The sequence below is a fragment of the Perca fluviatilis genome, chromosome 6 (assembly GCF_010015445.1).
Source record: "Perca fluviatilis chromosome 6, GENO_Pfluv_1.0, whole genome shotgun sequence".
Lineage (NCBI taxonomy): Eukaryota > Metazoa > Chordata > Actinopteri > Perciformes > Percidae > Perca > Perca fluviatilis.
The window spans coordinates 2,513,228-2,537,107 of NC_053117.1; the positions used below are offsets into that span (position 1 = coordinate 2,513,228).

Consider the following 23,880-nt stretch of genomic DNA (forward strand, 5'->3'; position numbering starts at 1 on the left):
TTAGTTTTCACAAACATTAGTCACTTATGGAGTGTAAAGCTATCTACAGTTCCTCACTTGTCAGTTAGCTCACCAAGACCATGACTTGCCCTTGATGTCTTAGGTTGTGAGTTTGAGCCCCACTTTGATGCAAAACGAACATCCTAGTGCATACTCAGGGAAGGTGCTGTATGGACAACAATCCCCGGTCTCCTGGGTGAAAGTCCTGTGTTGTTTGACCCATTGTTAAGAAATCTCTAAAAGACGTGTTCGTTTGATTTCTGAGGAGGAAGGAGAGGCTGGGGTCGAATTGAAAGATTAGCAAAAGGTTTAATGAACAACACGATGAAAACGACATGACAAAAACAATCAAACATAAAACATGAAAAACACTGCCAGCAGTGGACTGCAAGACATGCTTCCCTTGTGGGGTCACAGTCCGCAGTCCTGATATCATCTCTGTTTCCGAATTATATTCCTGTCTCTCAGGTTAAGGACACACCTCTGAATTTCAGGTTTAGGCCTACTCCAGGTCACAGACAAAGGTTGTTTATCATGGTAGTGCCAATTCTGTTCAAGTTTACAGAGTTTGCATTTCCTTTGTTCTAATCAAGTCTGGCCCCACAGGGAGTGGCTCCCCAAAAGGCAGAGAGAACAGTTACCTTTTCTGTGAGGAAATGAGTCTTCTTAAGTATGCTAAATTTCAGATATGACCTGATGATTCTTTTAGAAGCTGGAGATGGTGTGAGCCAAACAAATGCTGATTAGGTGTGGTGTGATGAAATCGGTATTGATTCAGTGTTCACTTAACTAAAAGTATATTTTTATCAGACATCACCAATGGTTTAACTTTTTATAACCTAACACCATTCACCACCCAATCAACCTCCCTATGCGGATTTTCGGACTTTCATACTACTCACTACCGTAGTCGCTCTTAATGCTACGTCATCTTGTCATTGAGAATCGTGCTGTGATCACGAAAGATGCTTCCCATTGAAATACATACAACTGGATATTAAACATTATCTTGTAAACAGAGGCCTCAGAGCAGCGGCATCTGAGATAAAGAAGTCATGACCAACAGGTGGTCATATGAACAAAGAGCACTGTTTAAATTGATCAGAAACTAAGAGCATGTGACCTGCTCAAGAACAGTGATTTCCGATCGGACCGCGGACCCTGAACGGACCAGAGGGCTGCGATCAACTGACCGGGGGAATAAATACGGGCTAACCCCCCAGCCACGTTGTGTGTAACAAAGAACATATATGCTACGATGAACAGCTGGTCTCAGCCAGCAACTGTAGTCACGCGATAGCATAGCTCAGCTTCACAACTGTTAGAACTCTCTGAAAGAGACGTGTTCATTTGATTTCTGAGGAGGAAGGAGAGGCTTGAGGTCGAAAAAGGTTTAATAAAACAACACGATGAAAACGACAGTCAAAACACAATCAAACATAAAACATGAAACACTGCCAGCAGTGGACTGAAATGGCATGCCTCCTCTTCAGGAATTACATCAATCAGTCATGCGACATGACAAAACAATACACTGTAAACAGCGGTTTCAAAATGCTAGCCTACCACTACTGCCCTCTCGGGGTTGAATAGTTTTGTGCAGCTCACAGGAGCCATTTTTTGTAGTCTTTGGCTAGACTGCACCTCGTCACCCCCTCCTCTTTCACACATACACATATACACAAACAGAGAGAGTGTCTCACCACATGTTGGTTTTGTTTCTGCTTTTGTTGTAGTTTAAAAAAGGGTATATTGTTTTTTATTGATCAAAGGATTATTGATTGGCCATTGATGATTTTGAAGTTAATACATTCTATTATACTTTATCTGTGATTATGTGTGTATCTATTGTAACAACAAGCTGGTTGAACACAGTCTGTGCTCGGACTCACCCTTCCTTCTGTTCCTTTAGAATACCAGATAAATTAACCAAATTAATTAGGATCTTTATTTAAAAGGGAACACCATCTAAATGGGACAGTTTCACAGTTTGGTTATTGGCCCCTGAAGTTCAGGGTGGTCCCCCGTTTTGATTGTATGTTGATTTGGTAAAGTTATTAATAACCATATTCATAACTTTATTAATATTGGCAAAAAATCTTTGATAATTTGCCAATGATTTAATCTGTACCCTACGAATTCCCAACACCATCACGAAAAAAACAAAAAACGTGTTTGTGTACACGACTCAATAGATTACAATTACGTGATCATTTCACGAACTGCCATGAGACGGGGTTGGTATGGATTAGAGACTTAGGTGTCAAAGTTCAATTATAAATGTATTTCTCAGATGTCTTCTTCTTCCTCATCCAAATGCCCATGACTCACAGCTGTGCAGCAGCTATAATTATTATCATTCTTCTTACCATGAAATCTGCCTTCCATGTGTGAAACTTTGCACATATGTCCAGTCTTATGGTAAGCTTCCTCAACTGGCTTTGTGGGCTTGTCGTTCTGATGCTGGCACTACAGCAGCCGTGTAAAGTTTAAAACTTAATGAAAAATGCTAATTCTCAGAATTTTGTCTTGATAACTGAATTTATGGCACTAGTTTGAAATTTGCCTTTACAAGCAAAAACAAAGTGTGAAGCTGTAGCTCATTTGCCAGTTGGATCAACAAGATCATGACTTGGGCTTAATGTGTGAGTTTGTGAGCTTTGGTTAATGAAGAACAAACATTTTGGGATTGTGCTGTGGAGATTAGAGACTTAGGTTTCAAGGGTTGACTGTTTTTCTCATTCCGACTCACAGCTGCACAGCCATTAGACCTTGAAACCTGACCTCTACATTCCACCAGGTGTGTCTGCGCTGTATTCCGGCGGTTGCAGCCACTCAAGACAATGATTGTGATTCCAACTAACCGCAACACCCATTATTGACACCCATAGCACACACTGATGTACAGCAGTCTGGATATAAAATTCATTATATTATTTCCCCAGGCAGCAACTCTATACGGATTGTTCCTTATCCAAAAAAGCTGTGTGACAAGGTAATACAGTAATACACAGTGTGGATAATTAGCCTCAATATTAGACATTGGGTCGTCTATTACTCAAATGTGATTTCTGGATAGCCAGTTACTCAGTCTGACACTTATCTTTTGAGCAAATCAGTACAATGAAAAAAAGCAGGCAGCAATTTAACTGTGACCAGGAACAAATTTGTTTTAATAGCATATCTCACATCATATTATATGATTAGAAACAGCTCTTCGCTCTCATCTTGTTGACCTGGGACTCTGTGATGTCAGCACGCTCCTCAGCCTCCTCCAGCTCATTCTGCACCTTCCTGCACTTGGACAGATGAGTGTTGGCCTGCTCCTCCTGAAAAAACATAGAGATTGACATTTTTGAATGTCCTAAAAGACCAAAGGTATTCTTCGTGTGAAAACATTCTGCCACAGTATCAAGCATTCAATGTTGAAAATGTATATTTTGTCCTTACCTCCTCCTCAGCCTGCCTCTTGTAGGCCTTGACTTTGAGCTGCAACTTGTCAACTAGATCCTGCAGCCTGGCAACGTTTTTCTTGTCCTCCTCAGTCTGTAAAGGTTTATTTAAAAGTAAATACATGTTTTTTGTTAATATGTGTGTTAAGTTGATTTGTTTGTTAACTATCAAAGTGACTGTACCTGTACTCCTCTCATATTTGCGGACACCCTTAATGGCATCTCCTCCGCGTCTCTGCTCAGCCTCAACCTCTGCCTCCAGTTCAAGCACCTTCAATGAACAATAAGGTAATAAGAATGCATATTTTTTAAATGAGTTCAGCTCTGCAAATTCTTTATTTCTTTCTTACCCTGGATTCAAGTTTCTGGAGCTGCTTCTTGCCACCCTTCATGGCCAGGTTCTCAGTCTCATCCAGGCGGTGCTGCAGGTCCTTAACAGTGACCTCCAGGTTCTTCTTCATCCACTCTAGGTGGGAGCTGGTATCCTGCTCCTTCTTCAGCTCCTCAGCCATCATAGCAGCCTAGAGGAGGTAGAATAAAATGTTAATAAGAATTATCTTGATAGAAGAGACAGACAGACACTATTAGATCCATGCAGTGGATTAAGTGTGCATAATATTTCTTCCATCCATTTGGAATTATTTATGCTTGATGCTAAAATGCTAAATTGCTAAAGCTAAACTGGATTAATAGCTTAAATGGGTAAAAAGAAGTTGAAGTGGTGAGGATAGTTGGCAAAGCAGGGATTTTAATTAACATAAATTTCATTAAAATGTTGAATAACACCACTGGTGTATAAAAGATGTGGAATATTTAAAGGTTTTTTGAAAAGCTAATGCTAGACTGAATTGTTGGCTTTAAAATTTCAATAATGCCAAAAGTGTCTGTGAGTGTGTCTGTGAGTGTGTCTTTGTGTGAGTGTTTGTGTGTGTGTGTGTGTGTGTGTGTGTGTGTGTGTGTGTGTGTGTGTGTGTGCGTGTGTGTCTGTTGGTCTGTCTGTTTGTGTGTGTGAGTGTGTGGGTCTGTCTGTCTGTGTGTGAGTGTGTGTGTGTGTGTGTGTGTGTGTGTGTGTGTGTGTGTGTGTGTGTGTGTGTCCATCCGCTGTTGTTGTGTGTGTGTGTGTGTGTGTGTGTGTGTGTGGTGTGTGTGTGTGTGTGTGTGTGCATGTGTGTCTGTTGGCTGTCTGTTTGTGTGTGTGTAGTGTGTGGTTGTGTGTGTGTGTGTGTGTGTGTGTGTGTGTGTGTGTGTGTGTGTGTGTCCATCCGTCTGTCTGGCTGTCTGTGTGTGTGTGTGTGTGTGTGTGTGTGTGTGTGTGTGTGCGTGTGTGTGTGTGTGTGTGTGTGTTTCAAACTGCACTATTTGGCTCATCTCAAGAAACTCTGTTATCAACTACAATCGATGGTTGACATATAGTATATAATATAACAGGATCTCTGTTTTGTTAGAGTTCAGCAGATAAAAATGTGACATGCAGCTTTTGACATCAGAAAGGGAAAGTGCTGCGTCATGGTTAGGAGAACTGTAGGTCTGTCTAACTAGTTGCCATTTGTAAATATAGAGGAGACCCCTTTGATCTCAGGGATGTGGTCATTAGCTGAGGCTTTGATCTTTCTAATCCGCTGATGACCACATCACCTGTGTCTGACTGCTCTGCCAGTGAGGGACGGACCTGTGAAAAGAAGGTTCAAAAAGCCCAAACTATAGGTGGCATCAAAAAGTAGACAAGCATACCTACGTTTTGATGTAGGTAGTGTATGCACTAGCGGCGCCAGGATTTTGACTGTAGGTGGGCCTCCAGAAAACTGGATGGGCCAGTTAAAATAAGCCAAAAAACGTTCGTCTAACTGTTAGCCTACTTGCCTTGCTGGTGTGAGGGGGTGGCTACGGGAGGACTTGATGGGGATAGGGCAGCCGAGCAGGATGGTAACAGGAAAGGAGTTTCCTCATCCTGCTCCTCGGGGTGTTTCTTGCTGAATTTAAATGAAAATAAGCTGCTTTGCGTTGCTTTGGGTTTTATATTAGCTAGCTAATAGCTACAATTTATTGACATTTTAGGCTTAATAGTCCACACGTGGGGTAGAAGCCACTGATTGGCTGAGAAGCTTTCACTCAAAGCTTTCCTCGGGCTGCTTATTGGATGAGCTGCTAGAATGAAAATCACTCACTACTCACTATAGGCCAAAATGGGCCCACCCGCCCCATTGTACCGAATTTGGTTGCAGTTCCACCAGAGTTCCACTGGGGGTGATCGCAGTCCAGTGCAAAATGAATGGGAGTCTATGGCGCTAGACGGCTAAATGTGGCTTTTTCGCCCGATTGTCGTTGAGAAACCTCAGATTTGATTGAAGTTTTTGCAAGTTCAACATGGGTTACCTCCGCGATTCTGTTATTATTATTGTTGCGCTTCACCCAGCGTGTGAGGCGTCCTCCCCCGCTTGCTGGAGTCGCTTTATAGAGTCGCTTTTTTCTTTCCTCCCGCGTGTGGCGTTTTGTTTCCCCGTCTCCGGCGTGCGTTTCCCGGCTTTTGAGGCGTCCTTTCCCCGTTGTTTTTCTCGAAACCCAACCTCCGCGATTCCGTTATTGTCGCGCCAGGGGGGGAGGCATCCTCCCCCGCTTGGCAATAGTGGCGACCAAGCACATTTACATGAGACGCTAAAGGAGACTTTTAACGTCAATAAGAACGAGAAAGGCTCCTGACCGAACATCCTTATTTTACGAGTTGGGTGTGAGAATGTGTTGTTATTTAAAATGTAATGAGATTTTTTTTTTATTATTTAATTATTGAGGAAATGATTGGGCTTGTTTACCTGAGAGTGCAGAAGTCCAACACGCTCACTGGCGTCTACCAGCTCCTGTTCAGCAGTTTTGCGACTTCTCTCTGTCTGTTCCAGAGCAGCTCTAAGTTCCTAAGATTGGCGTGGCTCAGCTGAATCTCCATCTCATTCAGGTCTCCCTCCATCTTCTTCTTGATTCTCAGGGCATCGTTCCTGCTCCTGACCTCCAGAGTGTCCAATCCAGAGTGCTCTGCATGGAGTCAATCACCTTCTGGCTGTTCCTCTTGATCTGCTCCATCTCCTCATCTTTCTCTGTCAGCTTCCTGTCCACTTAATCTGGTTGAGCTCCAGCTGGACACGCAGGATCTTAGACTCTTCGTGTTCCAGAGTTCCCTGATGAAATCAAAGAATGACAATTAATGTAAGTATATTTGTCCATGATTTAGATTTTTCTTAAAAGATGTCCCCAGTCAAAAAATGTACCTCAGCCTCTTCGAGAGCTGTCTGGATCTCAGTCTTTTTGGTCTCCACCTGCTTCTTGGACTTCTCCAGCTCATGGATGCTCTTGCCAGTCTCACCAATCTGTTCAGATAGATCTGAGATCTCCTCTGCAGAGAAATGTTGTTAAGCCTTGCAATGTAAAATATAAACACTTGATTTTATGACATGTTATGACAATGTAAGAAATATTTTGTTGAATATAACTGTTACATACTGTAGAACTCAGTGCTGAGTGAACAAATCTCCTTCTGGGCTCCCTCGAGCTCTGCTTGACCCTCCTCGTACTATGTTCTGCATAGGGGCGCAGCACCATGGGGGCGCCAAAGCGATGGTAAAAAAAATAAAAATAAAAAAGGTTTTCAAATTATTTTTTCATTTCTAAATCATTTCTGCATTTCCTGAACGTTACATAACATTTTAGAGCACTAACAGGCTAGAGTAGGCGCCCTATCTCATAAGATTCCATCATAGAATGTTGACATACTGTAGAAGAGGGAGCGGGGGGGCGCTCCCTACTATGGCCACGCCAAGACCCGGCCAGAGTGACCCGGCTATTGAAGGGCGGGTCTTGGCGTGGCCATAGTAGGATTCGTAATATCGCGAGCAAGTACAGTAGTGAGTTGTCGTCTATGGAAAAAGATGGATAAAGCAAAAAAGCTGTCGGGGGCTGAAAATAGAAAAAGAAAGAGGGAAAAGGAGATAGCATGTCAAGGGATGCAACAGGAGTTAAATAAGTGGATGGTGAAAGGCAACAGGTAGGATTTAAAGTGTTACGTCTGTGCTTGGAGGCTTGCAAATATTCATGTTAACAGACTAGCTAGCGTTTGCTAACACTGGGAATCCAGATGGGGGTTTACTTAGGGCTAGCTTAGAATATGCAAAACCCAGGTTGCTGAGCTGAAAACTGGGAAATATAAGGTACCATGTACAATAAATGACAATAATCTGGAAAACATAACTAATGCAATAACTGGTACTATGGAATCATGCATGTATTTTGTTTTACCATTAGCTGTCAGACATATACAGGCTATAGTTACATCTGTTGGGTGACCTGGATAACGCCCTCTTTTTTGGGCGGTAGCTAGCAAGATGGCGCCAGTGTGTTTGTCGGCTTGCCGTCAGCTCCTACCTGCCCGAGTGCTGTTGTGTCTGTCTGTTCTCCTCCTGTTGTCGCTCTGGCACTGCACCGATGCCATAAGGACTTATGATCGCTCTATACTGCTACATATCCAAAACTCTTTAGAGCTACAATCCACTGGGCGCCTTGGCCCACACTCCAGATGTCACCCGACGTTCATCAACTCTCCCGCGGACTGGGTTCGCCGGCTCTCCTGCTGCATTTCCCACCGCAAGAAGCGGCGCAGGAAGCGAGGAAATCGCGGCGGTGTTCGAGTGCGGATCAGGGGTTTTGCGAGTGTCTCCCATGCACAACTTTTATCTCGCCAGTCCTCCATCGACATTGCAGGAAGCAGAGGCCTCTACTTGGCTCGCCGATCATGGGACCTGAGATACACCTGTCATCTATCCATCTCTCCAGCTCGGTCATCAACGCTTGATTGCCCCGCAGCTCCACCAAGGCTGCGCATCCGAAGCGGCGGGGTGAACTTCCTGAAAATTCGCCCACTGCAACGCTTTCAATCTCCACAACCTTTGGAATCCTTTGCGGCTAAAGTGGCGCTACTGAACTGTAGGTCCGTGTCAAACAAGACCTTCATTTTAAACGACTTTTTTATCAAACGTGATCTGGACATGCTATTTTTAACGGAGACATGGATTGGCTCCGGTGCTGGTGAGACATCTGTCTTTGGCGAACTTTGTCCCACAAACTGTTCATTCATAAGTACTCCGAGGAGGTCAGGAAGAGGTGGAGGAGTGGCTTTGATCTTTAAAAATCGGCTTAAGGTACAATCACTCTCTGCACATCATTGGTGTGCGCACTTGTTTACAGGCCTCCCAAATCAGACAAACATTTTATAAAAGATTTCTCATACTTTCTGTCTCACTATGCAACATCCTATGACTGTTTGTTGATTTTGGGTGATTTTAATAATCATGTCTGTTGCCCAGGTAAACCCTTGGTTAGTGAGTTTTGTCATGTAATGGAGTCATTTGGCCTCCTCCAGCACATAAATCAGGCAACCCATGTTCAGGGGCACACTCTTGATTTGATTTTATCCCACGGATTTTCCATTGATCAATCAATCAAGGTTTATTTATAGAGCGCATTTCACAGATAAAAATCAACAAAGCGCTTTACAAGGTACATACAAACATACAATGGGGTAAAGAAAATACAAATACAGCATGACATGAGGAGAGACGAGGAGAAAAAGGCAACTCCCAGACTATGCCCCCAATAGGAGTACAGTGTGGGAACAGGAAAAAAACACCTCAGCAACATAAGCACATAACCAATACAAGGGCACACAAGACACGCAATGGGGGAGGGGGGTGTTGGGGTGCAGGTAGTCCAGCACAGGCAAGCAGCCATCTGGTCCTGCAGCCAAAACAAAGGAGCTGGTCACAGACCTGCCCGCCCAACTGGGGGTACAAAGCAGCGAAGGCGAGATACGGGGTGTGGTGGGTGATTGCATATCTGTATATATGTAAGGGTTTGTGTGTGTGTAGGCCCGCATAGTCAAACTACGTCTGGCCCCATAATTACGTTGTCTCAGTCCGCACGATTGTCATAGTGATACACAGCCGGTTGCCATGGAGTCAACCTTGAACAGGACCCAGTCCGAGTCAACAATCAGCAGGTGTCTGTGGGAGTCAGGTAACCGGGGATTTCCACTGGATGCGTAACAGCTGCGGACCGGCCCCCCTGCGTGTCTGCTGCGTGCTCCGCCGTCCGTCAATACCCACCGGGTCCGGATTTGTTGCGGAACGGCTGCGGTCGTAACTGACAGCTGTAGTCACGAGGACCCACAAGTTCTCGCGATTTCAGGTAGAATAGAACCACAAAACCAACAACAGTTTGTTTCCATCCAGAGGAGTAGAGGGGAAACGACTCTGAGCTGTGTTTTCAAGGTGTAGTTCAGGGAAATATGATATGTGAGCACGGTGTATTTTATTTTGAAAATTAACCCGGATATTTATTTTGTTTCTGTGCTCGACTTCCTGTCCCGCACTATCTGCCGTGTGCTGAATTGCTGCGGAGCTCTCCGTCTTCCGTCAAAAATAGAAGCTCTGAGTATCTGCTGCGGACTGACGGAACTGGGACGGAGTCGGGACGCAGACGTTCCGCAGTCAGTGGAAATACACAGATTGACTTTAATGGAAACCTAATGACTCAGTCGACGTTCCGGAGACGTTCCGCAGACGTTCCGCATCCAGTGGAAATTGCCGGTAAGGAACGCAAGAGTGTGTCTCGCTGCAGTGCTTCCAGGGGGAGGTGTTGTACAACACCGGCCTCGGCCAAGGCCAGTGCTGGTGCAGGGGAGCCGAAAGATAATATTGGAATTTGTTTTGTCTTAGGGCGAGCAGGCGCATTTAGTTACACACGTCTTCTCTAAAACGTCCATTCTGGTCTCCGAATCGATCAATTTTCCTTTGTAAAGCCGTGAGTTTCTCCAAGATGTTGTCCAGACCTTCCAAAGCTGTCAGTTTCACCAAGATGGTATCCAAGTTGTGGTTCATAGTGTTCATAGTCACAATCTGAGTTCCGACAGCTCTGCCCACAGCTCGACCATGACGGGCAGCCTCGTACTTTGCTCCCGTCTTCTTCCTAATTTCTCGATAAACCAGGGTAATGCCTGAGCCAATCAGCAAAATACCTGCTATCATGGTCCCGAATAGGTAGATATCTTCAATGTCCTCCACGGAAAGAGCCGCCAGACACACGACCCGCCACCTCTCCCACGCGTCCATCGTGTAGCCAGCTGCGAACGTTCCGGCAGGGCAGTCAGGTTCCCCCGAACCCAGGCTCCTCGTCGAGAAGATGTTGTCAATTGCGCTGAGAGACCAGTTGATCAAATCCATAATTCCTGGTTGTTTATGTTTTTTTTTGGAGCAGTGCAGAGAGAGAGACTCTCAAAAGTACACAGAGACAAAGACTAGACGAGAGAGCAAAGCAGGGTAGGCAACGGGAGGAGAGGGAGAGAAATGCGACCGCCTTCGTCGAGAGCCAAGTGTAGTGGTATTGATAACATAAGCATTGAGGATGCATCCTTCTCTGACCATATGCCTATTATGTTCAATGTTAAACTATTTAACTCACTGTATACAGCCAGATCTTCTGGCCACTAAGCTCGTCATATTAACTCTTCCACTGCAAATGAGTTCGCTGAATGCTATTTGGGAAATGTTATCACTGCCCATGATCACCTCTTGAGCCCTGATTAGCTAATATCCTCCTTCAACACATCTTGCTCAGCTATCCTTGATACTGTGGCCCCTCTAAAACTTAAACGCCCTAATTTTAAATCCCAACAGTGGCTTGATGATTCCACCCGCCATCTCAGGCAGATTTGTCGAAGAGCGGAGCGTAAGTGGAAAAAAGATCACCTCCTAGTCTCTTTAGAAATATTCAGAAATTCCCTGGCCAATTTCCAAGCTGCAGCAAAAAAAGCCAGGGCTAAGCATTTCTCAGACATTATAACTAAACATTCCCATTGCCCTAGAATTTTATTTAATACCATAAACTCAATAGTTAACCCCCAAGTCACTCCAGAGGTCGAGGCATCCACCAATAGCTGTGAAGAGTTCTTGAAGTTTTTTACTGTAAAAATTGACCACATCAGAGCACAGTTCACTCCTGTTGTATCTGACACTCCACCATATTTCCCCATCGCTACAGCTACCTTTGACTAATTCCAAGCAGTGTCCTACACTGAACTATGGGACATTGTAAAACACATGAAACCATCAACAGCCCCACACGATCCCATCCCCTCACAGATTATCAAAGATGCTTTTGATGCTGCGGCTATTCAATTTATTCTTAACTCCTGTCTTGCCACCGGCAAGCATGCGGTTGTCCAGCCTATGCTAAAGAAACATAACCTAGATGCAAAGTGTCATAATAACTTCCAGCCTATATCTAAACTGCCATTTATCAAAAAAAATTTGGAGAAGGTGGTGTTAACGCAGCTGCTTCCATACCTCAACTCCACAGAGATCCTAGAGCCATTTCAATCTGGGTTCAAAGCCCGCCACAGCACTGAGACAGCCCTACAGCCAGGTGACAAATGACCTCTTGCTCACTCTTGACTCAGGTGATAATACCATTCTGGTCTTGTTGGATCTTAGCTCTGCATTTGACACTGTAGACCATGGTACACTACTAGAGCGTCTCGAACAGTGGGTTGGCATTAAGGGTACAGCTCTAAGCTGGTTTCACTCCTACCTCCACCAAAGATCTTTCTCAGTATCCATAGGCCAGTACTCCTCATCCCTTGCCCCTGTGTCTTATGGTGTCCCTCAGGGATCCATTCTGGGTCCAGTACTCTTCAGCCTTTATATGCTCCCCTTAGGTAACATCATCAGAAAATTTAATATCTCATTCCATTTCTCTGCAGATGACTCCCAACTGTACATCCCACTTAAATCCAGCAACTCCATGCAGCCTCTTTTAGACTGTTGGAAAGAAATTAAAATCTGGATGGCTAACAATTTTCTTCAGTTAAATGATAACAAAACTGAAGTTGTTGTCTTTGGTCCTTCAAAATCCAAAACTGCCATCCCTACCGACCTTGGTCACCTTGCCCCCTATGTTAAACCCCATGCACGTAACTTGGGTGTTATTTTAGACTCCCATCTTAACCTGGAGAAAGAAATATCTTCTGTTGTAAAGTCCAGTTTTTACCAACTAAGAATAATTTCTAAACTCAAGTCTGTTCTGTCATACAATGATCTGGAAAAAGTCATCCATGCCTTCATAACCTCCCGCCTAGACTATTGTAACTCTCTCTACTTTGGTCTCCCTCTGACTCTGGTGGCACGGCTTCAGATGGTCCAAAATGCAGCGGCTAGGCTGCTCACGAATACAAAAAAGCGTGAACACATCACACCTGTCCTAGCCTCCTTGCACTGGCTTCCAGTCCAGTCTAGGATACAATTTAAAATACTGTTGATGGTTTTTAAAGGACTTCATGCCCTGGCCCCCAGCTACATAGCTGATATTATTCATCTTCACGTAGCCCCCAGGTCCCTCAGATCCTCCAGCCAAGGCCTCCTCCATGTCCCACGGTCCCGGCTTAAGCAAAAAGGTGACAGAGCCTTTTCTGTTGCTGGTCCTCAGCTGTGGAACCGACTGCCACCTGACATCAGAAATGCCCCTTCAATTGTGATATTCAAAGCCAGGCTCAAAACTCATCTTTTTACATTGGCCTTCCCGGCTTCTTAATTGTCTTATCCTGCTAGGTTTGTAATTAAGTGTTTGTCTTTCGATGGACTTTTTAGCCTAAATCACTGATTTGTACGTGTTTTATTTTATTTTTCTTATTTTATTTTATCACCCTGTGCCTAATGCGCTATGTACAGCACTTTGGTCAGCGCGAGCTGTTTTTAAATGTGCTATAGAAATAAACTTTACTTACTTACTTACTATGGAAGCAGGGTCATATCTCTCTCTTTAAAGGTCTGTGCTAAGTGGCTCTTCATATTTGTAAAAATTTTTATTTTATTTTTTATATTATTTATTTTATTTTTATTTTTAAAATTCAAAATGTGAATGTAATTTCAACAGCAGCACAACCTTACTGCATAATAGTTGTCTTTTCTGATGCCATCACTAGGCTGATTTAAGAATTAAATTTCACTGTGTCCTTTTTGTGGAAAAAATTGTGCAGACAGAGATGGAAAATATAACAATTAGTCTAGATGTCTGACAGCGGGGACGTAGTAAACAAATCAGAACGCATATTTAACCACAACGCATATGCTTATTTATTTATTTTGGGGGGGGGCGCCAAAATTGTTGCTGTATACCCCTCTGACACTGGGTAGTTGCGTCCCTGCTTGCTTGTATGGCTTGGCAACACAAAGTAAACAATGCTACCTTGTCGATTGGCAGCCAGCCCATTGGCCCTCATCAATCATGAGGTCCTCCACCTCACTCTGGAGCCTCTGTTTGGTTTTCTCAAGAGAAGCACACTTGGAATTTACTACCTCAATCTGCTCCTCAGCCTCCTGAAGACGCTGAGCCAGTTTTTTCCTGTTTGAAAACGGTAAGATTTGTTTCCCACTGAAAACTATGAAGTTACCTGAAGCCTTAGTAACAAGAATCTGCAACGTGAGCTCTTATATTTTGAGTGTTGCATTGTTGTTTGTTTGAAGCCTAATGTTCTTACGGAAGCAAGTTTTGGAAAGGTGGGTGGGCAATTTATGATCAGCCTAGTATTGTTATTAACGGTTAGTTATGTTTTTAAAGATCTATATGAACATCATAAGGGAGAGCTGTAAAATTTTTGCTCCAAAATTGACTTATGCTCAAATCAAAGACTGGCCATTGAATTGTTTGAATGTTACTCACTTGGATTCCTCAAGCTCCTCAGTGCGCTGGATAGCATCAGTTTCATACTTAGATCTCCACTGAGCCACCTCACTGTTGGCCTTGTGTCGACCGGTGTGGCAGTTCACTGAGGCGTCGCGTCGCTCGCTTTGGCCGAGCCAACCCCTTTTATCGCCTTCCCCTCAGCAAACCCCCGGCCCTAATTGTGCCCTCTTCAGTCGTACGGACGAACGCCAGTTGCCCGTCAGCGGGGCGGATGTTTTGACCTATGCTAAAAAGGAGTTGCTTTTGATGCTTCCCTGATTAATTAGTTTATAGAGACACACACGCCCTCCGTTTAAGGAGAGACCCTCACCCGGATCAGGGAACCCAAAGGCGAGGCAAGAGTTTAGATACACACTACACCAGACATCCCCAAAAACATGGGCTCTTATCCCCCTGTATATGACAAGCACTGCCCGAGGGGATCTTTAAAACCAATGATTTTTCTTTAGTACTCACGGTCTCAGCCGTCCTCCCAGGGTCAACGGAGGCCCCTTCCTTCTCAAGGACGCCCGCCTTGCCCTCCTTGGTCGCCGGACTGAGAGAGGGGGATGCTCAGAGGCTCTGACCAGGCTGTGCGAGTAGGGGAATGCACTCCCACTAGGAGATGACAGGAGGTCTGCGTGTCCAAGTCGATCCCCACCGGGACGTGACTCTCCACGGACGGTTAAAGAGGAGTCCCTAACCTAACCCCCGTAAGGGGGAAACCCTCCCCGCTTAACAGCGGGCAAGACGATCCCAGAGAAAATAAAGAACTGGCAAAAGTTGGGTCCCCTAGTCCAAAGTCGGACTCTGGTAGTTTTTATTGTTTTGTGACAAAAGCAGAAATTAAAAGCAAGTGGTCCTTTACAAAATAGAAATAAAACTAAAAATAAAGATAAAGCCTCCGCTCTAACAGAGGTATTTAAAGCCGCTTCTCTTTTCTTCCTATCTCTCCCACACTCAGATGCGTGTAGGCAATCTCCTCTCCGATGTCAAAGAGGGCAAATAAATCTTTCCCCAGCAACAAAAGGCGTCTGGGCAAAATAAGAGAGAAGAGCACTTTTTGGCCTCTGTTTAACAGAGGTATTTGAAGCCGCTTCTCAGAGATAGTATTTTTTTTTTTTTTCCCTCCCTTACACTCAGCGAGCGCAAGGGAACCCCTCTACAGCTGAGAGAGGCATAATAAATCTTTCCCAATGCAACAGAAAGTGCAAGGGTAGATGGAGAAGGCTTCATTGCATCCCGATGCCACGTAAAGCGCTCGGGTAAAAGAGCTCGAAGGGAGCCAGCTACTCGGCAAAAACACTCATATTTATACACGAAAAACATTTTACTCCTCCCAAAGTTATCCAAAGGGACATACTTTATGTACTTCCTTGTCCTTGTAAGGTAATGTAGGAAACACTTCACAAACAACGTTACAGTAATGAACTTCATGAACTCTACAGCTGTGTATGTGTGTATGTGTGCTGTGTATGGCCACACATGCGCCTTCAAGACGCACTCACACACAGTTGCATGCACCCGTCAAGGCCGCAGCTTCTGCCTGTGCTCTTCTTATCTGTCTAGGTGCTTTCCTACACTCTTCACAGTTTCTCAATAAAAGCCCTTTCTGTCACAAAATGCAAAAACAGATCAGTATAAGCAAAAAACAGATTAATATATAAGCAAAAACAGATTAATATGTAAGCAAGATATATATGTTATTTTTTGGGGTTTTCAACACACACTCTAAGCAATGATATAGTTTGCTTTTCAAAACACATCTAAGTGATTACATAGTTATCCTGTTACAGTTTTTTCCAACTGCTTACACACGTTTTCAAAACTAAGTCTCCTTTTTTCAAAACTCTACACACAATTCCTAAAACTGCACACACAAAATGCAAAATGCCTCATATCTCCTTCAAAATTAAACACTGCATTCAAAATACCATAAACACATCTCAAAATGAAGCATTTGCATCAAATGGCAAACACTTTTTTCATAATAGTAAATTTTTGGATATACCATGTACACACTATTGTTCTAAATCTAAAGCTCTTTTGTCGTTCATAGGCTATATCTACATTTACAATGTTCTAGAGGTAAAGTAATCTGCTGAGAGGGGTTGAAAAGTGCACTGTAAAAAACAATCTAATGTTACAGTAAAACAGAAAATATTGATTGGGCAAAACATTACGCTTGTAAGAGTAGCACAGTGTTGTATACAGTAGCATCAAACAAGAAAACAAAAGTATAAACATATGTAAACCAAAGGTATCATTTTTAGAATAAAGAATATGTGTATGTGTGTGTGTGTGTGTGTGTGTGTGTGTGTGTGTGTGTGTGTGTGTGTGTGTGTGTGTGTGTGTGTTGAGAGTGTTTGTGCGTGCTTGAGTGTCAGGGCGGGGGGGGGGTGTGTTGGGGGGACAGAATTGTATGTGTTACAGGTCCCAGGCAAGGAGACCGGGTAACAAATTTAAATTCCTGAAAAGACAGGTGAAATAAAAGGAGAGTTTGACACAGCAGCTTCTCTCGTATTCTCCAGAGTTGCATCTCCTTTTATTCATTCAGAATAAATCACAAAACATTGACATATTTACAAAATAACACCATATCACATGTCATATTCTAACTTACATCTGTTATACAAGGCCACTATGGATACATAGTGCATTTCACATGGCTACATTGTTATTACAGTTTTTTCCAACTGCTTACACACGTTTTCAAAACTATGTCTCATTTTTTCAAAACTCTACACACAATTCCCAAAACTGCACACACAAAATGCAAAATGCCTCACATCTCCTTCAAAATGGAACACTGCATTCAAAATACCATAAACACATCTCAAAATGAAGCATTTGCATCAAATGGCAAACACTTTTTTCATAATAGTAAATTTTTGGATATACCATGTACACACTGTTGTTCTAAATCTAAAGCTCTTTTGTCTCTCATAGGCTTATATCTACATTTACAATGTTCTAGAGAGGAAGGGGGCGGATTGTATACACTGTGTAAAACAAAGTGATTAGAAATAGTTATTAGATAGTTGCATGCAGTATGGACGCCACTGTAAAGCTACTCAAGATGGGCTTCTCTCATGGTCAATCCGTGGTTGATCACATGATGAATAACTGTGGCCCTGATCTCATTAGAGATGGCTCTCCCTTCTGCCTCTTCTTCCCTCCTCCTCCTCATCCTCCTCGTTGTTGTCCCCTGTCTCTCCCTCCTCCTCCCCTTGCTTTCTGTCTATTGTTGGCATCCATTGTTCAAAACAGGTCATCTGACCTTTTACCTCTGTATAGGCCTATACTAAAGCAGTGATTGGTTAGTGTTCAGTTATGACATAATGTGTTTGCAAATGTGAGGAGTGTGTGTGTGCCCTGGTGAGTAAGTGTAGCATTTTGATTGGTTGTGTTTAGAAAAGGAAAGCAAGTCACTTCCTGTTAGATTTTTGTGTCTTAGGTAGAGAATTGTGTGTAATGTTTTGAAGAAAGTGTTTTATGCAATTGAAAACTGAGTGAAAGGCTGAGAAATAGTTTATGGTTTTGGAGGTTTGCTGTGTAGTTTTGCACTTTGAGTGAGAGGTTTCAAAAATCGTGTGACATGAAAAGATTTTGTGTGTAAGCTGTTGGAAAAAACTGTAAAGTTGTCGCTACATATAGCTGCCTAGCAAATACTGGTTGTATTAACAGACTTCCTCACAGACATAGAAATACAGGATCAGACATTTACATCACTTCTCCTTAAAACAACAATTTATCAAATATATTTGTATAGTTTAATACCTTTTTTTTACATGCAATATACATTAGAAGAAAATCATTCACTCTCACCGCTTATTTACTCATTTAACATGACCAGTTAGCCGTTACATCAAAACGTATGTCTACTTGTTACAGTTGGCCAAATAATCGTTTCTAAAACCAGTGTGTATTTACTAAATCATACTCGTTAAACTTGTTAACATAACCGTTTCTAACAAGCAGAGTGTCAAAGCTCGAAATGCTATGCTACGTGAATCAATGGGATGACAATGACCCAGTTTGCTGCGAGACGGCAGTTAACCGTCTGCAGTGACGTCATTTGTTTTCTACCGCAGCTGTTCACGAGACGGTAGCTGACTGTTTACCGTAGCCTACCTTAGCTAGCTGCCCCGATCAATGGCAAACTTTCTATTTACTCTTTTATTGTTATGTTACAAACAACACTAGTTATCAAACAGGCGTTAAGAAAAAGAGGTTGAGACCCCAACAAGTAAAGATGGGCAGTTTACCCATTACTGACCTGAAAAGACAGGTGAAATAAAAGGAGAGTTTGACACAGCAGCTTCTCTCGTATTCTCCAGAGTTGCATCTGAGAGCGAGCGGAGGTCCGTCCCCATAGCAACTGGAACGCAGCTGATTGTGCTGTGTCACTCCTTAAAGTGACAGTAGTAATATAGAGAGAGAGACTATTTAACCATCCCCATACTATGTACATGAAATGTCTTGTGGACACCTACTTGGGTGTGCCACATATGCACTCTGTGCAAAACAAAGTCTGATTGATTTTTAATGCTGAAATAGTCATTAGATAGTTGCAGTATGGACGCCACTGTAAAGCTACTCAAGATGGGCTTCTCTCATTGGTCAATCCGTCATTGATCACATGATGAATAAGTGTGGCCCTGATCTCATCAGAGATGGCTCTCCTTCTTACTCGTCTTCCCTCCTCCTCCTCCTCCTCCTCCTCCTCCTCCTCCTCGTTGTTGTCCCCTGTCTCTCCCTCCTACTCCCCTTACTCTCTGTCTATTGTTGGCATCCATTGTTCCAAACAGGTCATCTGGCCTTTGACCTCTGTATAGGCCTATACTAAAGCAATGATTGGTTAGTGTTCAGTTATGACATAATGTGTTTGCAAATGTGAGGCGTGTGTGTGTGCCCTGGTAAATAAGTGTAGCATTTTGATTGGTTGTGTTTAGAAAAGGAAAGCAAGTCACTTCCTGTTAGATTTTTGTGTCTTAGGTAGAGAATTGTGTTTAATGTTTTGAAAAAAGTGTTTTATGCAATTGAAAGCTGAGTGAAAGGCTGAGAAATAGTTTATGGTTTTGGAGGTTTGCTGTGTAGTTTTGCACTTTGAGTGAGAGGTTTCAAAAATCGTGTGACATGAAAAGATTTTGTGTGTAAGCAGTTGGAAAAAACTGTAATACTGACAATGCTATATATGTTGTAAAGCATGGAATAATGGAATGATTCTGCTATTTCTTTGTTTTAGGGTTTTCATCCGGTCTCGCGGACAACACTTGGACATTCCACGCTGTAGCTCCGCCTTGGCCTCTTGCTCCTCCTCAAACTGCTCCCTCAGCAGATCACAGTCATGGCGGGCTGATTGCAGTCCATGGGCAAGAGCATTCTTAGCCTGGTTTAAGACATAAGATTGAATTTCCAAAATTCCTGAATCCCAAACGAATAATACCAATACACACTTACTTATCAGTTTCGTACCTTAGCCTCCTCTTCGACATGTCTTTTCAGCTCCTCAATCTGTCGTGTGAATGCCTGTTTGCCTCTGGTCAGCTGGGAGACAAGAGCTTCTTTCTCTTCAACTTGACGGCTGAACTCACCTTGTGTGAAAGATGTCATGATACATTAGTTGGTGACACGTTTCTCAATAACCTACACAACAGATCATTAACTGATAACTTGTAGATACCATTTTCTGTCAGGAGATGTGCTCTCTGTGCACTTGAGTCATTGATTTGACGAACATTTTCATCATTCTTGGTCTTCAGTTCACTGAGTTGGTCCTCAAGAGTATGGCACATCTTTTCAAGATTTCCCTAATGAGTAAATAGAGATGAGATCAGTGATCAGATTTTATTCATAATATTAATTACATTATTTACTATTCTTAATTAATAAAAAAAAGCATGTAATGCATTGTGTGTACCTTTGCTTTAGCAACATTCTCCATGTTGCTGGAGAGTAGGGCTGCAGCTATCGATTCTTTTTGTAATCGATTAATCTAGCACTTTATCGATCGATTAATCGGATAATTTTTTTTGTATGTTTTTAAAACAACCCAAACTAGGGAAAAAAGCAACATTTTCGGAAAAAAGCAACATTTATATTGCCTACATTGCTTACAATATCATCGCTCAAAAAACTAAACATATTACAGTTTCTCGATTGCTAAGACACATTTCTTGAAAGCTGCTCTCCTTTTCTCTAAACTGTGAACACAAAACCCAATTTTCAAGCTACATTCACAAAACCTCAGACTCTTCTTGCAAAACCAAACTTTCACCTCAAAACAGTTCAATCTGTGCTCAAAACTGAACTATGTTGTCAAATCGTGCCCCGAGTCAATCAAAATTAAAAACACTACTGAACAGTCACTAAACACTATAAAAATAGAAAACACAATGTAGGAAGTGAGAAATAAAGGTTTATTGTTCACTGTAGAAAGAAAACACAATGCTCAGGACATGAAGCTGGAGAAATAAAGGTTTATTGTTCACTGTAGGCTAAATGCATGTTGCAAAACAAAAAAAAACAGCACTTGTACAAAAAGACAAAACAGAAATCTTGTGCAAACGATCATAATTATAATTTTACTTGATCTGATGGACATATTATTATTTATGAACCTTGTTCTCTGTGGCATGTTTCTCTTTTTCCACTTTGGCCAAGGTAAGCTCCAGGTCATCAATATCCTTCTTGAGCTCAGAGCATTCATCCTCCAGCTTTCTCTTCTTGGCAGTGAGCTCAGCATTGATTTCCTCTTCATCCTCCAGTCTCTGTTGTCTCTTTGAGTTTGGCCTCCAGCTGAATCTTACTCTTGATAAGTCCCTCACATCTCTCCTCAGCATCATTCAGATTTTCTGATTCCTAGTTAATTTTTATGACAATATAAGTCAGCACATCAACTTTGAAAAACATGAAAAGCACAACTTATGTCGATGTGTACTTACAGATGCTACTTGCAGGTGCAAATCATTCTTCTCCTGCATAAGGGACACCATCTTCTCCTCCAGTTCATTCTTCTTGGCCAGGGCAGCAGCCAAGTCAGTTTTCATCTTATCATAGATCTTCATATTTGCCAGCTCCTTTTCAGCTTCAGCAGTCTTCAGAAGAGGCTTGATCTTGTAGTACACCTTCATCCATGGCCAGTGGTTGACATTCATGAATGAGCGGATATTGTACTGGATGGTATATATGGCTTCCCTGAGGACAACAAGTAGCTGTTATGGACAATGTTGGTAGTGATTTTTCATACCATGATTCAGAATGAGCTGTTTTTAACATGCCTCCTCTCCGTCATCTTTACAAACTCCTTTCTCATGACATAACCACAGGCCAAAGCCTGAGTCGTGGTGGCCAGAGATGACCTCAAGGACACCCAGCAGACCGGCCTTGAAGAACACTTGATCGAACAAAAATAAAAAGGAATGTAGGATGAACTCAGATAGTGAATACTTCACCTTGTTAAGACAAAAGGATTTTCGCTTACCCTACATGTTTTAAGGCTTCTAAGGCTAAGGTTTTTTTTATAAATAGCCACATGCAGGCTGCTCTGCCTCTATACTTAAAATAAATCACTTTTCCTTGGCCCAAACTCTACAATCACGTAAGTAGTTGTTCGATTTTCTGCTTTAATATTAACAGATATCATTTACAGTTTTTTCCAACTGCTTACACACAAAATCTTTTCATGTCACACGATTTTTGAAACCTCTCACTCAAAGTGCAAAACTACACAGCAAATCTCCAAAACCATAAGCTATTTCTCAGCCTTTCACTCAGTTTTCAATTGCATAAAACACTTTTTTCAAAACATTAAACACAATTCTCTACCTAAGACACAAAAATCTAACAGGAAGTGACTTGCTATCCATTTCTAAACACAACCGATCAAAATGCTACACTTATTTACCAGGGCACACACACACACTCCTCACATGTGCAAACACATTATGTCATAACTGAACACTAACCAATCATTGCTTTAGTATAGGCCTATACAGAGGCCAAAGGTCAGATTACCTGTTTGGAACAATGGATGCCAACAATAGACAGAGAGCAAGGGGAGGAGGAGGGAGAGAGAGGGGATAACAACGAGGAGGAGGAGGGAAGAAGAGGAAGGAGAGCCATTTCTGATGAGATCAGGGAGAGAAGCCCATCTTGAGTAGCTTTACAGTGGCGTCCATACTGCATGCAACTATGTAATGACTATTTCAACATTACAAATCAATCAAAGTGCATACAATTCTGTCCCCCCCCGCCCACACACAACACTCACACACTCACAACACACACACACACACACACACACACACACACACACACACACACACACACACACACACACACACACACACACACACACATATTCTTTATTCTAAAAATGATACCTTTGGTTTACATATGTTTATACTTTTATTTTCTTGTGTCATGCTACTGTATACAACACTGGGCTACTCTTACAGACGTAATGTTTTGCCCAATACATATTTTCTGTTTTACTGTAACATTACATTGTTTTTTACAGTGCACTTTTCAACCACTTTCAGCAGACTACTTTCTCTCTAGAACATTGTAGATATAAGCCTATGAAAGACAAAAGAGCTTTAAATTTAGAACAACAGTGTGTACATGGTATATCCAAAAATTTACTATTATGAAAAAAGTGTTTGCCATTTGATGCAAATGCTTCATTTTGAGATGTGTTTATGGTATTTTGAATGCAGTGTTTCATTTTGAAGGAGATGTGAGGCATTTTGCATTTTGTGTGTGCAGTTTTGGGAATTGTGTGTAGAGTTTTGAAAAAAGGAGACATAGTTTTGAAAACGTGTGTAAGCAGTTGGAAAAAACTGTAATACATATTATTACCAGAAAAACAAGCAAACAAACTGGACTGAACAGCCTAACCTCTTTGGTCATTATTGCACAGTAAAATAAAGAAAGTGAGGTATTTACTTTTGTGTGTCCAAATTTGTACTCATCATGTGGAATATCAATTGACCCAAGCAGCTTCTCTGAAGCCTTCTTGTTGTCAATGAACTGGCCCTCGAGGATGACACTGGCATTCAGCACCTTGTACCTTTATTATGAGAGTTAATGGTCAGTGTGAGCATTTTCTTTTGATAATCTATCCAAATTCTATTAAAATATTGATTGATATCTCTGCTTGAAGTCAGCATAGATTATTCGGCTGGGGAAACCTTTTCTGCAGATTCTGATACCCTCCAGCACACCGTTACACCTGAGCTGGTGGATGACCAGGAAGTTCTCCATGAGACCTGTAAAAAATACATTTCTTAATTACTTCTTTGTCTTAATAGTTTCTTAGTTAAAGCAGCACACAATTAAATAAACTATATTAATAAAACAAAACCACTCCTTAAAGAATATTTTGAAATTATGTTCTCTATATACCTGGAGTCTTTGTTTCATTGGGAATCAGGCAGCGCACAAAGTGAGGATGGGTGCTCCTCAAGTTAGTCATCAGCTTGCCCAAGTTCTTCTGTAGATCCAAAATGGGGAGTCTTATCATGACATGTAATCAATTGTGAGTTTGAGCATAAACCGATATATATATATACAGTATAAGATAAGTTTGCTATTTTAAACCTTACCCTAAACTGTGAAGACACTGTCTGCATAGAACCACCCATCTTATTGCCTCCCTTCTTGGTAA

General features: G+C 42.3%; 1 pseudogene; it reads right to left on the reverse strand.

The window, feature by feature from the left end:
• Positions 1 to 3,203: 3,203 nt before the first annotated feature.
• On the reverse strand, positions 3,204 to 23,857 carry LOC120560451 (annotated as a pseudogene).
• Between the last annotated feature and the right edge of the window lie 23 nt (positions 23,858 to 23,880).